Here is a 15,333-nt window from a genome sequence, read left to right as displayed (position 1 = left end):
TCAGTCTTTAATTTTAAATTGACTATTGGCGTTAAAATTAATACATTTGTGAAATTTTCTGATCTTTTCGATAAAAATAATTTCAAACCAGACGATAACGCAAAAAAAAATCAGAGCATTTTGTAGAATGTTGAATGTTTTTATTTGCAAAAAAATACCGTCTCAATCCGATACCCAAATTAACATTTCAACAAACAAACAAAAAACATAACCACGACAAAACCATTCAACCTCAAACTCAAGCCCAATCAAACTGACCACTCCGTCAAGCCACCGCGACACGTTAGTGTGCTGCCTCAAACTTGTCCAAACAGCAGCCAAGCGGCAGCCCGATCTGATTTAGTCATGTTCCGCCGGCCAAACGCAAAACGCACCTTTCTGACTTGCAATTACATAATACCGATTGACAAGCCGCACTGCTCCTCAGAGTCGATTTAAGCCGTCTCAAACGGTCACCCGAGAGTCGCTCCTTTGCGAGCATGAGAGGGACCCTTGAGGGGACAGTTGAAGATTTTACAAAAAAAAAATATGATTGATTTACAATTTTGCAAACTAAGCGCTCGTCAAACTACAAAATTTTCAAAATTTCTTCAAGAAACTCTCATTTTCTGTCCCTGCAAGGGTCAAACCTACCCCGCGGTGGTCACAGTTGCGCCTTCCAGCAGCGGAGCCCCAAAAATGGCAAAATTGCGTCAAGCTCGCGGCACACTCAACAGAGGGGCACACAATCGCAACGGGTTCTCACACCTTCCCCGTTTTGGTCACCTCGATCCATCCGTCCGTCGGATGCAACCGGTTCAACCCGAGTGACTGGTGATGGCAGTGGTTTTTTTTTCCAGTGTGTGACTTTCAAGTTCAACCGGTGACGAAGGTGGGGAGCACACACGTGGGACAACCCCCCTGTTGAAGTTGAAGGGGCTTGGCAACCGTTTTGATCCGAGCCAGGAGGACATGACAAAGCTTTGCGAACAACAATTTTGTAACAATTATCGATTTTGAATACATTATCAACCTGATTGGTGGGGGTTTGAACTTAATTGGAGTCGGTCCGCTGGCAGGTTGCAGTGCCGTGAAAAGAGGTTAATTTGTAAAGCTTTGGTTGACTTTTTATGTTCATTCCTGTTGAGTTTAAACAACTTTAACCAATAAAATAATTGAGCTCATAAATACTCGGGCAGACGGTAATAACAAAATTCATGCCATTTCAATAACAAATACTGTTAAAATAACAGAAAGTGTTATGAATTCTTCATGACAATTCCATTTTTGCATAAGAGTTGAATAACACTTTATGATATCACATAAAATTTGTTATTGGCATGATATTGATTGAAAGCAAAAACATCTTGAGAATAACATTTTTTGTTATGAAAGAATAACTCCAACTGTTATTGGGATGATCGGATTAGTTGTTAAAATAACAAAAAATAATAACAAAGATTTGTTCGAAGAATAACTTAAAATGTTATTAGTCTATTATTACAATAACAATCCAATAACAAAAAATTCATAACGACGAATAACGAATCTTGTTATAAATAACATAAAATGTTATTGGCTTAGTATATTCAAATATCAAAAAATGTTATTCCAAAGTTATTACCGTCTGCTCGGGTAGTTTAAAAGTAGGGTAAGCGAATACATTTCCTTAAAAAGTTTACATTCTAAAACAACTACTCATTTTATATTTTAACTTTTCATACAAAAACATGGAGAGCGCAAATATTTGTTTTCAAAATCACAGAAAATTGCCTAATTTGATAAAAAATTCGCATTTCTTTCATTTCTGATATTCTTGAGAGCAATGCTGTGAGACTACGGATAACGATATTTTTTTGTATTTTTTATGTGGATGAAACTTTGTTTCTACTGGTCCATACCAAAGTTCGTCCATTCAAGTTTTCATACAAATTTGTCGCTATCCTTACAATCCTGTTAAAACATTCAAAATTCTGTATCTTGAATTTCTGATCGATTTAGTGTTAAGCGCAAAATCAATCTTTTTTCAGTAAAATCACTTTATCTCGCCAAAAGTTCATTTTAGTTTGAGGTTTACATTGATTTTTATGTTAATTTGTCCAGGGAAGACGATGGTGATAAAATAAAAAAATAAAAATATGAGTAATTTTATAAAAATGAATATTTATACTTAAAACGTTAAAACATAATATTAGGGGCATTTAAGGGTTAAAATTTTATTTTTATCGAAATCCTTGGACAATTATCTATAAAATGCAACCTGTAGAAAGTCTTTTGATCAAATAGTTGCAAAGTTATGATTAAAAGAAATGTTTTTTAGAAAATCGTCAAAAAAGAGGGCGGTGTAAAAAATAGAGGGATGGTCCAATTAGCACCAAACTTGGGATTTCTGTAAACTATCGATAGATGATCGTTCCCTTCAAGTTTGGTCTAAATCGGTGAAGGTCGAGTCCAAAAGTGTACCCAGTTCACCTGGAATGACCCTTATTTGATTTGATTAGATTTGATTAGATTTGAATAGATTTGATTAGATTTGATTAGATTTGATTTGATTAGATTTGATTTGATTTGATTAGATTTGATTAGATTTGATTAGATTTGATTAGATTTGATTAGATTTGATTAGATTTGATTAGATTTGATTAGATTTGATTAGATTTGATTAGATTTGATTAGATTTGATTAGATTTGATTAGATTTGATTAGATTTGATTAGATTTGATTAGATTTGATTAGATTTGATTAGATTTGATTAGATTTGATTAGATTTGATTAGATTTGATTAGATTTGATTAGATTTGATTAGATTTGATTAGATTTGATTAGATTTGATTAGATTTGATTAGATTTGATTAGATTTGATTAGATTTGATTCTATTTTTTGTCATGTATTTTTAAAATGAACCTAAATTCAACAATCACTTCCATTAAAATTTAATCTACATAAATCTTCAAAATCCATGTGCACGGTTGAAAAAATAATCATTAAAAGATCCTAGACAAGATCTCAAAAAATGTTATAAAGCAAACGATATCATTATCTAAAAAAACAAAACGTATCAAATGAATACAAAAAATAAACAATAATGTTAATAAACAACAATAATCAATTTTCCAAATTCACCCAATTAGACAGTACCGCTCTAAACAAGGAGTGGAAACTAGTTGTTTCCTCCTCTCCGTCACCTGAAGGGGAGAGCAAGTTCGGTAATAATGCGTCTTGGGCGTGATTGTTGATTATCTGGTACTCGTTCAAGGCAGGTCTTAGAAGAGCTGGTAGCAGGGTGGTGGGCCAAGGGGAGTACCGTAGATTGAAGGCCCTAGCTCTACACCCGCACTGGATGTTCTTGTTGTAGCGACATCCGAAGGTACCGGGAGGGTAGTTTCCGTTGACGTTTTTGAGGAAAGATCGTGGAGATAACAGGTTATCATTTTAGAAAACTTCTGAACCTTGAAGAAGTAGATTTTTCCAGTTATTTCCAAGCATCTTACCAATATCCACGTCCCGTCAATCTGGGATTTTCCAATATTTATTTTATTTTTGGAAATCGTGCAATATGTGTTTAAGTGGATTGTTGGGGAACATGTGGTATGCTTACGTCAATTGTAATATTAATTTAAAGAACATTTTCTAGAGCCCAATTGCATATTTAAGCCTTCATTGAATCAGTTCCGATATCAGTCTAACACGATCCAAAGTGGCAGCTTCTCCAGCTCAAAGATGAAGATTTTCGTGCTCCTCCTGTTGGTGGCTACCGTACTGGTCAGTGTTGACAGCGCCAAAAAGAATGCCACAGAGTGGCAGAACCCTTCCGAGCTCGGATACGACAAGCCCTCGAAACAGGATCGCACCGGAATCAATGGTCAAGGACGAGCCCCTCAACCTGCTCCAGTTAAAACCACGAAAACTACTACCACGACGACGACTACGAAAAAACCTGTCGCACCGAAAGTCGACCCGAAAAAACCCGTCGCACCGAAAAAACCTATTAAAGGTTGAATAAGTAGTTATTTTTTTTAAATTACTTTTGAAAAAATAAAATTGTTCCAAATCGTTTATGTTTTGTTTTTTGCTGAACAATTAGAAAATGTAATCAAAAACTGGTAAATTCCATACAAATTATAATCAACAATAAGATTTGAAGATGTAATACAAGCTCAAAAACTTTTTAAATATCTCTCACGTCTCACGTAGCTCATCAATTACATCGGCACTGTCACCGGTGCGTCGATTTCACGCTGCTCACTGAATGGGGCCTCGTTAGCATTACTATGCAACCTTTGCCGATATTATCTGCAGCAGGGAGTCTTTTTTGCCTTGAGCAAAAAAAAAAAATTGCCATGCGTTCAGCTAAAACTCTGCGCAAAAAAAAAATGCAAAATCGCGCCCAGCCAGCAGGTCATTAAAGTGATGAATTAAATATGACAGCTAATTGCGAATGCTTAACGCACTTTGAGTAGCCCCACTTCAATGTAAGCGCGATGCTTGCGAATTGATATTTTGATTGAAAATCATGCCAAGGCGGAGACACCTGCTAGCCTCAGTGTTTTTTAAAGTATTGTGTTTGTGAGAAATGAGAAATGAGACGTGAGAGTTGAGAAATTCTGAACGAATTTTTAAATGTGAGAAATGGCAAGAAATAAAGTGAGAAATTCAAATAATAGAAAATGAGCGATGATTTTTTTTGTAGGACTTAAGACTACTGCGACCATTTAGATGATCTATTGTAGTGTACCCCTAATTACTGTCGCATATTTTCAGGGCGACGAGTCACCATTTAGGGTGACCGCCACTGACTGAGGATGCGATATACCCCAGTTTGGGCGATGATAAACTATAATTGATTAATAAGATATGATAAATGAGAAATAACGAATAAATGAGAAACCAAAGATGAGGAATAATAACGAGGCATGAAAAAAAAAACTGAAACAAAAATAAAGAAATGAGAAATAGAAAATTAGAAATAAAAAAATTAGAAATAAAAAAATGATAAATGATAAATGAGAAAAGAGAAAAGAGAAATGAGAAATAAGAAATGAGAAATGAGAAACGAGAAATGAGAAATGAGGAATGAGAAATGAGAAATGAGAAATGAGAAATGAGAAATGAGAAATGAGAAATGAGAAATGAGAAATGAGAAATGAGAAATGAGAAATGAGAAATGAGAAATGAGAAATGAGAAATGAGAAATGAGAAATGAGAAATGAGAAATGAGAAATGAGAAATGAGAAATGAGAAATGAGAAATGAGAAATGAGAAATGAGAAATGAGAAATGAGAAATGAGAAATGAGAAATGAGAAATGAGAAATGAGAAATGAGAAATGAGAAATGAGCAATGAGAAATGAGAAATGAGAAATGAGAAATGAGAAATGAGAAATGAGAAATGAGAAATGAGAAATGAGAAATGAGAAATGAAAAATCGAATGGATGAGAATACTCATTTTTCATTTGTAATTCAGATTTTTCATTATTTATAAGAAATTTGAAAAAAAGAATAATGAGGAATGATAATTATGAGTTGATTAATGATGATTGAGAAAATTAATCAAAAATCCCTTACCAGAAATCGCTCTCGCCAATCTACCGTCAGCGATGTCCACGTCCGCCGCGATAATTTGCGATAATCGGTTTATTATTGGCACAAATTTACGATCCTTTTCGAAGGACCAACCGTACGACTTCGGAATTCTCAGAACATCCACCGTTGCAGTTGCCACCGATTGCAATTTTGTCCAGCGCAGCGCCAAATCACACACACACAAGTGAGGAAAGGTCACGCTGCACCGCGGACGCCTTAGGGGACGGTCATGGGTGCGACCATCGGACGGACGGACGCTCACGGAGTGCGTAATAAGCGGCGTCAGTCGATTGGCCTGGTTTTGGACTGCAGTCTGGTCACGGATTCGCCTCAATCAGAGTGTGGAAGAGTTCTCGGGACGCATGAAATCAGCATCAACAGAAGGCATAAATTGTTCATGTTAAAAGTCACAATTAGCCCGAGCTGGCGAAAGGTCACCTCAGTGTTGATGCGACATGAGCTTTTGCGAAAAACGTGCTGTGATGCGTGAGATTCAGTGAGTACCGTCACGTGGGTGTTGGGAAATTGAGTTGAGTTGAGTTGAGTTGAGTTGAGTTGAGTTGAGTTGAGTTGAGTTGAGTTGAGTTGAGTTGAGTTGAGTTGAGTTGAGTTGAGTTGAGTTGAGTTGAGTTGAGTTGAGTTGAGTTGAGTTGAGTTGAGTTGAGTTGAGTTGAGTTGAGAGATCGGAAGAGCTTGAGTTGAGCTGAGTTGGAGCTTGAGTTGAGCTGAGCTGAGCTGAGCTGGAGCTTGAGCTGAGTTGAGCTTGAGCTGAGCTGAGCTTGAGTTGAGTTGAGTTGAGTTGAGTTGAGTTGAGTTGAGTTGAGTTGAGTTGAGTTGAGTTGAGTTGAGTTGAGTTGAGTTGAGTTGAGTTGAGTTGAGTTGAGTTGAGTTGAGTTGAGTTGAGTTGAGTTGAGTTGAGTTGAGTTGAGCCAGAAATTGATAAGAAAGGTGGGGCAAATTGAGATAAACGCACGCAATTCAACTGTTTGCAAGCAATCGACCTCACAGCGAGTTCTGAACCCTTCCACAGGTCGTCATTGCTGAACCTGATAGCCGGAGCCTACACATAATCAGTACATCTGACGACTGTGTAGTTGCTGCGTAAATTAATGATGTTGTAACGTTGAGTACAGGGCACAAGTTGCCGCCGCCAGCCTAGTGACTTACAAGAGTCTCTGCCAACAAGAGTTCAACGGGCACGGCATCGTCCGTCACTGATGACCAGTAATTAGCAATCCGATATTCTTTGGTCAATACGACACTCTACGACGAGCAGCGCATTGGCGAGTTGACGGTTCTGCGAGGGCAATAAATCATCACACTGAAAGGGTGAGATAATGACAGGCTGGCAACACTGTTGCCAGTTTCTGTCAATCTTGATTCAAGTATAGTTTTTTTTAAAAAGTAAATTATTTACAAGTCAAAACTTGGATTACTTAACATTTTCGAAAGCCATATTCTCTCTATTTAGACAGCTAAATCGAATCTTTAACTTAGAATGCCACAGCAGTTTCCGTCATCGTCCACTTGTGCATACATACCGGGAGCTATTAAAACCCGCCTGTCTAGATTGTCAACCCATTGTGCCTCACTCGCCACAACAACTGGTTTGCCTTAAGATCTGTGTTCAAGTTTTGCGCGCACGCTCATTTAATAATAAATAATTTACCCAATTTAAACGCTCGGCCCGTAATTAGATCACAAAAGCCGTCCTGTCCTATGACGTTCGTTCGTTGAGTCGTTCGCCGTAGTTCTTTGGACGGAAACCCTTTCCGATGTGACAGCTCACGACAACGGCTCCTTCAACGTGTGGTGACCGTGGCCGAATGCTTGGCGAGCCAGCTCTCTTTGCTCTAGGAGTGTGACTCGGGTCTTACCTATTCTTGGCATAGCTGTACGATTTTACATTTTATAGTTATAACTTTTAAGAAAAAAGTTTTAACTGAAAAGGGGTTTCAAATTTTTCACACGCCGAAAATAGGTAACATGCCCACAGTTTACACACCACCAGTAAAAGAAGGGTAGAATTACACCATATGAATGTGAGTCAAACATGCACCCAGCAGTCAGTCGGGCTAGAGCCAACAACCACGCACACATTCTGAGCAGAAATGGACACCGTCGTATGGGTGTGTGATAAGAAACTCGAACACAAATTCCTAGAGGCAATGTGTGGTAACCACCAGCCACCAGCTGATGAAGAACGAAGCGATATTGGTTGTGTGGTGGTGATGGAGAATGTGTGTAGTAGATGGTAGTAAATTTAGTGTAATGGGCACATGAATAACAAATTTCTTACAAAAACAAGTTCAACGCAAATTGTTTAGTTTAAATCTAGTTTTTTTTGTCTTTTTAATCATTTTAAAAACTTAGGAAGCAAAACATGTAAATTATTACTTGAATTTCAATTTAAACCTTAAAAATTATGCAATTAATGAATGTTTATTAAGCATAAAATAAAAATTTATTTATTTATGACTTGAACAAAAAATCAAGATAAATCAAATTGAAAAGTGTACACAAAGTTTAAAAAAACGCATACTAACAAATTCAACACCCACCAATCAACAGCCATAGTGTGGTAGTAATCTCCCCCAAATTGAACCATCTATCATTAGTGTGCATTAGACTACAACGCTCGGATCGGCTGTTAGTAGACCACATAGGCAGCAACAAACTTGACACTGGACTAGTAGAGGGTGTCAGCTAGTGACAGCTTCTTGTGCCGCAACGCAGCGTGGCTCGAGGCAACATTTAAACTTACAGTGTGGCAGCAGGGGTGCGTAGTCGGTCTTGGGGAGAGGTCATATTTTATACGTGCGTTTATTTTTTTCGATGCTCTTGGTAGGACCACAGATTGAGAGGTGTTTATTGCTTTTATTTGTTATTTAGTTGGAACTTTTTTTAAACTATTCAAAATTATTTTGCTAGTCGTTACTCGTAGTAAGAGTAAGTGAAATTACACGATTTCCAGTGAAATTTAACAATTTTATAAAATCAATGCCGATAAACAACAAAAATACTTATATTTCATTTACAAAATCTTAATGTATTTTTTTAATATTTTTGGAATTATCAAAATATCACAAAAGCAAAGGGTAAGATGATTGTTATTATTGTTCAACAAAACGGGATTTCAATTTAAATGAGTTTTGGATTTTTGTTTGTTTAGTTACATGTTTATATGACTATTTGAAAGTTTAAAATGATTTTGTTATAAGCAATTTTTTTTCCATTATCGGGGCTGCATTTTAAAAGCGGATTCAGCGGCCATTTCTTAACTTAATGTTAACATGCTAAGGAAAATGTTATACATTTACTCAAAAATTTCATATTTTGGTTAAACGAGATTTTCAGGCTTACAAACATTTTTAAGTTCCGTGAAATTTGATGTTATAGAATTCACCGGACACCGTGAAAATTGCAGGTTTTGAACGCGAAAACTCACTCATTGCTAAAAAATATATAAAAATCTTAATTATGAATTTATGATCTCACAGACAAACATTTAAAAGATTTTTTTTTTTTTGGTTCAAACGTTACTGTTAAGACTTTTTCATTGTTTTTTGTAATGTATTAATGCACCAAAGGTAACAACTTTAGAGCTTTAGTGCATGGAGACTTTTTTTTTTATTTTGGCCATGTATACTTCTTCAAATTCTATTAAATGATGTTATCTTTATAAGCTCTAATACAGGTTGAGGAGTAAGGTGACAGAAAGTTAAAACTTACATTTTTCAATTGCAAGCGTGCTGATTTTTTTTTGAGACTAGATTTCCTGGAAAAAATTTGAAGATGCTGGAAAAATAAAATACAATTTGCAATGGCTCATGTTTTTTTATATTTTTAAAAAAGTTGAAAGAATCACTAGAAAAAAAACTAATAGGTGCATAGTGTTTAATTCACTATCATTTTACATTTTGTTTTTTTTTTTTTTTTTGAGTACAAAATATATTTCATTATTTGAGAAAACTCTCTACAACTTAATGTGTAAAACAATGGTTATTCGGCCTTTGGTTGGTGAAATATGGACTTTCGAAGAATAAAAATTAGGAAATAGGTAAAACACATTTCTTAGTCTTAAACCTGAATGAAATTTCCTCGTTTTATGAAAAAAACAAGTTTTTTAATTTCTTTCTTTCGCAAATTTTTGAGTAACTTTTCAAAAACTTTCCAAAAATGATTGTTTTTTGAAAAAGTGATTTGATTCGTGCCACATACTTTTCAAGGCCGAGCTACCGTGGCCGTGAGGGTACGGGTTTCGCCTTGTAATCAGAAGGTGATGGGTTCGATTCCGGTCTGGCTCGGCAAAGTCAGATCCCTTCAAAGAATTATTCTACTCACTGGGAATACTGACCGGTAGGAGATGGGTTTCGACTAGCGGCGTGCTGGATTTCCAATCCAGAGGTCGTGAGTTCGATTCTCGTACCGGGATGATGAAGTTTTTTTTGATGAAGATTGTGTCACCTTTGGTTCACTAAAATAAAGTAGAAAAAAATTGTCAAAATAGTGTTTAGAATTGGTTTACATAAGGCATCGATAGAAAAAAGTTTCTCCTAAATAACAAAATTCATTAAAAGTCGATTTGCTCAAACATCACAAATATCAAAAGTTTATTATTATTTTTCAGTATCATCTCAACACATTTTTAATTTGATTTTATTCAGGCAATTTTGAGATTTTTCATACGAATAGTTTTTTTGGGCTTAACAAATATTTTCAAAATTATGGCCTCATCAAGTTCAAAATTTTCTCGAAACATCTTAATCTATTGAAATTTTAACAATTAATCGAGAATTATTTTTTGAATGCTTTCTAACACTTGGTTTTCCATTCTAAATTATTTAAATTATTTTTTTAAATTTATTTTTTTGTCATTCCTGTCCACAAATAAGGTGCCGTTTTTGGCAATAACTGAATTTGTTTACCTCCGATGTTAGCTAGATTTATTTTTTTATGAAATACACTTGTAACATTTATTCTACACTATGTCTTAAAAATACTTTGCATTACGTTCATTGTTGTGTTTTAATGGAAAGAGTCACCTTTTGATACGGAGCCAGCATAATTTTAGGGAAAAAAAATCACATAAATTTATTGATATTTTTGCTTATTTTTGTTAAAAGCATAACTGTAAAAATATATTAAAAAAATTTGTGATAGTTTTTGCCTAATTTATTTGAAAAATTTGCTCAAATTTTGAAATTTACATTGACCGCAGCCGAGGGGCAAACATTATAACTAACGTTTGTGCAAGGTACACAGAGAAAAAAGAGTTCCCAAAATCTTGAACAAGCGTTCATGAAAATGGGAACCCCGAACAAAGTGTTCAAATCCCATGGTACGATTTCCAAAAACGTACCATGGGTTCCCATTCATGGTTCCCATTTTCATGAACGCTTGTTCACGATTTGGGAACTCTTTTTTCTCCGTGTACTAATAAAAATAATAGCCATTGAATCGTTTTTTTTTTTGCTGAACTCTCCAAAAATGACAACAACAAAACACACTCATAATACATATTTCCTTGAAAAAATCGATTAAAGGCTATTCACAAAGCATTGATAAACAAGAATGTTTTATTTGTAGGACCACAGATCGAAAATCCATGAGATTTTTTTTAAGTGAATAGTGTCTTAAAGCCCTATGTAAATTTTTATATACATTGATTAAAAACCATTCCTGATCACTTTTTTCATTTATATTTTTCTTGTTTCATTTTTAGTATTGTAATTTGCATTTATCTTGTTTAGTTTATGTTTATTTCTGATACCTGCCTTTTGCCTATCTAGTTTTTTATATTTTTAAAGTCATTTTTTCATTTTTTGCTGGTTTTTCACATTTATTATTATTATCATTTAAATGGTTGAAACAAATGCTTAGAGGCATAGACTGGTACATTAAAAAAGTTTCTGCATGATTATTTTCACATATTAATAGGAAATGTTAGTAAGAAACACAGCCAAAGTTGACCCCAGCAAAAATTAAATTTGTAAAAAACATTGGCAAGGTCACATAATACAAATCACACTTCCAACCTAAGAATTTTCTTAAATTTTAAAAGTTATTCTTTCCAATGTTTTTTAAAGATAAAAAAATGGTTGAAAATGGATTTTTGGCGAATTTTTAGATCGAATCATCCTTTGTACTCGTACAAAAGGTCAGTGTATTCAGAAAAATATGCTTCATCTCTGTGAAAAATATTTAACATCAAAATTTTAATCTTAAATTCAGGATTTAGCTTGAAACTTGAATTTTTAAATCAATCTTTCCAGGATAACATTTTCCGCCATTCACTCTAATTTCGTTTCATAGTTCCCAAACTGCCCGCCTAGCGGCGCTACGAGCAGGATCAAATCGTCCACCTTCGTCTCCTTGTCTCTGTCGCGCGCCCATTTCTTCGCAATATTGGTCTTGTTCGGTTGGTCGATTTTTTCGTCGTCGTCGTATTTTTCTTACCAGCCAGCAGCAGCCCGACCGACCGAGTTGTTGTCGCGCGCGGCAGCAGCGTGCCGAACAAAACAATCATAATAATAACTAGTTCGACGTTGGCCGTAAGCTCGTTTGGATCGTCGTTGTCGTCGTCGTTCGTTTGTCGCGCACATTCGCGGAATTAGTCGTCATCGTTTTTTTTTTTCGCCAATTGTCGCGCGCGCGTCACACAATTCGCACACACAAACAACACTCTCGTTTGATTGGAGAGCGGGCGCGCGAGCGACTTAAATTGGTGTGTGACGTGCTCTTGCGGTGGATTAGATTAGACAGCAGTCAAAGTGAGGTTAGAATCGTGATCGGGATCAAATCGGGAAATCACGACGCGCGCGGTTCCGGATTTCCCGCCGTCGTTTAATTTGGTTACGGTTGAGCCGTAACTGTCAAACCGATAAGGTCGGCCGCTGCTAATCGGGAAGGGGGCCCACTAATCGCGGATTATCGCGCGCATTAGTGTGAGTGTGATTATTTTTTTCGACGTTTGCTTGCGCTCGGTGACAGAGTGACGAGGGGTTGGCCACCACGAGAAAGAGAGCCAACGTAAACAACAAGGTCGTGCAGGGAGCGGCGGCTCTTTGGCCTTTTGGATACCCGCAAAACAGAGATCATATACGGAGGCCGCCCCCCCAACGAGGCGCGGTGGCGCCCTTTGGCCCTCAAAAGTGCGCCCTTAATCCTGTCAAGTTTTTGTTGTTGTCAAACGAGACAGAAGCCGCTGTGAAAAAATGGCTTAAAAGCGCCAGTAAACACACCTTAACCCATACGCTCAAGTGAATTGTTTTGAAGTGAGTCGTGGTTTGTTTTGTTTGGGTTTTGCGGTGGAAGAAGACGTAGAAAAAACGTAAGAAAAAGAAGAACAACGAAAGGAAGAGACAAGAGGGCGCTACAAGAGCATGGGGCAGCCGACTTGGCGATCAAAAAATAAATGAAATGGGTGCAGTTTTTTTTTATTTGTTCATAAGTCATATGGGAATAAACGTGATTGGTTTTATGTGCGAGTGTTGGAGAGGGGTGAGGTATGACTGAACTACTTGTTTGATAATGGAGCATGCTAGGGAGCGTGATGGGGCTGTACGGAAACCAGTGTTGCCAGATCTGTTGATTATGGAGCAATTCCTGATTGGCGCTAACAAATCAATTTTTATTTTAAATCGCTTACTTTTTCAAAAGCTCCAATGTACAAAGGAAACCCGTGGCGCATTGGTTGTTTTGAAAAAGTAATCTAGATAAATTAGGGTAGCAATGATTGACATAAGGGACACCCCTTGACTCGATTCCTTAGGCAAAAAAATGTATATGTGCCATTTTTCAGCAAAATCGGTTCAGGTTTAAGGGTTGCGGGTTGAAGTGTGAATGAGAAAAATCGCGAAAATGTATGGGAAAGCATCGTTTCAGTATTTTGGCATCAGGTAGCGCAAGTTTCATCCAATTTTTTCCAAATGTTCCAAATCAAACCCCGATGGTTTGACACCAATTGTTGCCAAACGAACGGGGTCACTTTTTAGTTTGACACCCCTTTTACACGGAGCTCACAAACACTACTGAACGTTTGTTTTGGTAGTGTGTGTGAGCGCCGTATAAAAAGTGACAGTTCGTCACTTTTTAGTTTGACTTTGACCAACCAACGGGATACAAACTAAAAAATTGTCAAACGAAAAAATGACCAACCACCGGGGGTTGAGTGTAGATTATGATTAAGACTTTTTAGAAGAAATCAGATTTTTTTATTTCACTTTAAATTGTTAATATTTTAATTCCCAAAAAACCTAGCTTTAAATTTTCGCTTGAATTTTCGTCTCAAATTAAAAAAAAAGTTGAGAAAATCATGTATTTGATTCAAAACATTTCATCTTTTTAGGCTGGTACAAATTTTATTGAAGCCGAAAAATCAGGGTGCAAAAAAAAAAATATTTTTTTTCAAGTAAATTCAATGGAAATTTAAGTGCAAACAGCTGAAATCAATTTGAAATGTATACCCCTGCAGGATAGCCGAGATGGATGGAGCGCGAATCTGTAATTTAGGTATTTCTTTAACAAGATTGTTGTTATTTTTAGGCTGGGTGATGAATAGAGAGAATGCGTAACGTGATTTTCGAATGATCCCACTTTGTTTACAACTACAAAGTAGCAGGCTGTTCAAGCACAAGCATGACTTTTTTCTTACTGGTAAATGAGCGTTTTATAATCAACAGTATGTGTTTTATTTTGTCTAATTTTTGACATTTTTTGCTGGAAAATTGTGTGTTTTCTAGTTTCGATCAGTTAGAAGAAGTTTTTCTTTTTTACGGGTGACGAGTTGCAGATAAATTCCCTGGCTGATTTTGGAATCCTGTAGCTCTTCCTGTTCCAGCGAAAAAACATCGCTAATTCTAGCGAAGCTGATCCAACAAACAGAGAAGATTTTTAGTGAGTAGGTGTTCAAACGGAACAAACTCCATAAACAACTTCCAAAAAATTAACAATCTCGCCTTCAACTTTCTTAAGATTTTTTGACTTCAACTCCAAGTTCCAAAAGCCACACATTTTTTATTCTTGCAAAAAAAAACAATTTTTAATGATCGATAACAATACTTTTACTTTTGGCGAACAGTAAATTGGTTCCAATTTGACAGTTCAAACTTGAGGCCGTTTTGCGAACCACTTTTTAGCACCCAGTTTTTGGAGTGCACAAATTTCTTTTTCTTTCTTCTGTGCATGCTTGTTTAGTTCACGTTTCCTCATGCAATATAACATGCTTTTTCTCACCCAACTTTTCAGGATTCACGCAATTCACGATTACGGGAATTGATTTTTTTCCGTGTATATGTTTTGAAAGGTGAAAAAACTTGAAAATGTCTTGTTATTTTTTGAAATTTAACAACAATGTTTACAAAATAAAATCTATTTATTTTTTGACTTTGTTTAAATTCTTTTATGTTTGGCAGGTTGAGCACTCACTCCTGGCTTCATCCAATTTGCTTATTTTTACTATTTAAACAAATAATTTTGCAAAACTTTTGGTAGAAACTTGCTTGCTCACTTCTTTTTGATTTATTTAACACTCGATTTCAGTTAAAAATGCCTTTAATGAGCTGTAATTAAATGTCAATGTGCTGATATGGCAACATTAGAGGCACGCTGAAATTAGGTGCTATTCCCCTAGTTTCAGTTTTGAAAAAATGATTTTCACACAAAATATTGAATTTCACCAAATAACTATATCCGGGGTGACTTTGACAGGATTTCAATTTATTTTTGGAATATTTTTCAACTGATAAGGTTTTTCTCAAGATTGTTAT

The 15,333-nt window shown here is 36.0% G+C and overlaps 1 protein-coding gene and 1 long non-coding RNA gene across 13 annotated transcripts in view; both read left to right on the top strand.

The window, feature by feature from the left end:
- Positions 1 to 15,333, top strand: part of LOC6037257 (high affinity cAMP-specific and IBMX-insensitive 3',5'-cyclic phosphodiesterase 8) — a 368,336-nt gene that overhangs the window by 114,542 nt on the left and 238,461 nt on the right. For 2 of the 12 annotated variants that reach the window (XM_038265572.1, XM_038265567.1), the window contains exon 1: positions 12,090 to 12,341. The exons of 6 other annotated variants lie outside the window; for them this stretch is intronic. The gene's annotated coding sequence lies outside the window, so the exon portion shown is untranslated. Of the gene's footprint in view, positions 1 to 12,089; positions 12,511 to 15,333 lie in introns of those variants that run through there. 4 more of the 12 variants (XM_038265570.1, XM_038265566.1, XM_038265568.1 and 1 more) reach the window with 2 other exon arrangements.
- LOC119770537 lies at positions 3,313 to 3,959 on the top strand. Its single transcript, XR_005278878.1, has 3 exons — positions 3,313 to 3,403; positions 3,443 to 3,568; positions 3,635 to 3,959. It is a non-coding gene; the product is annotated as an uncharacterized LOC119770537 (long non-coding RNA).

The sequence above is a fragment of the Culex quinquefasciatus genome, chromosome 3 (genome assembly GCF_015732765.1).
Source record: "Culex quinquefasciatus strain JHB chromosome 3, VPISU_Cqui_1.0_pri_paternal, whole genome shotgun sequence".
In the NCBI taxonomy this organism is placed as follows: Eukaryota; Metazoa; Arthropoda; class Insecta; order Diptera; family Culicidae; genus Culex; species Culex quinquefasciatus.
Note: the sequence above shows the minus strand (reverse complement) of the source record. Positions and strands in the feature narration are given on the sequence as shown.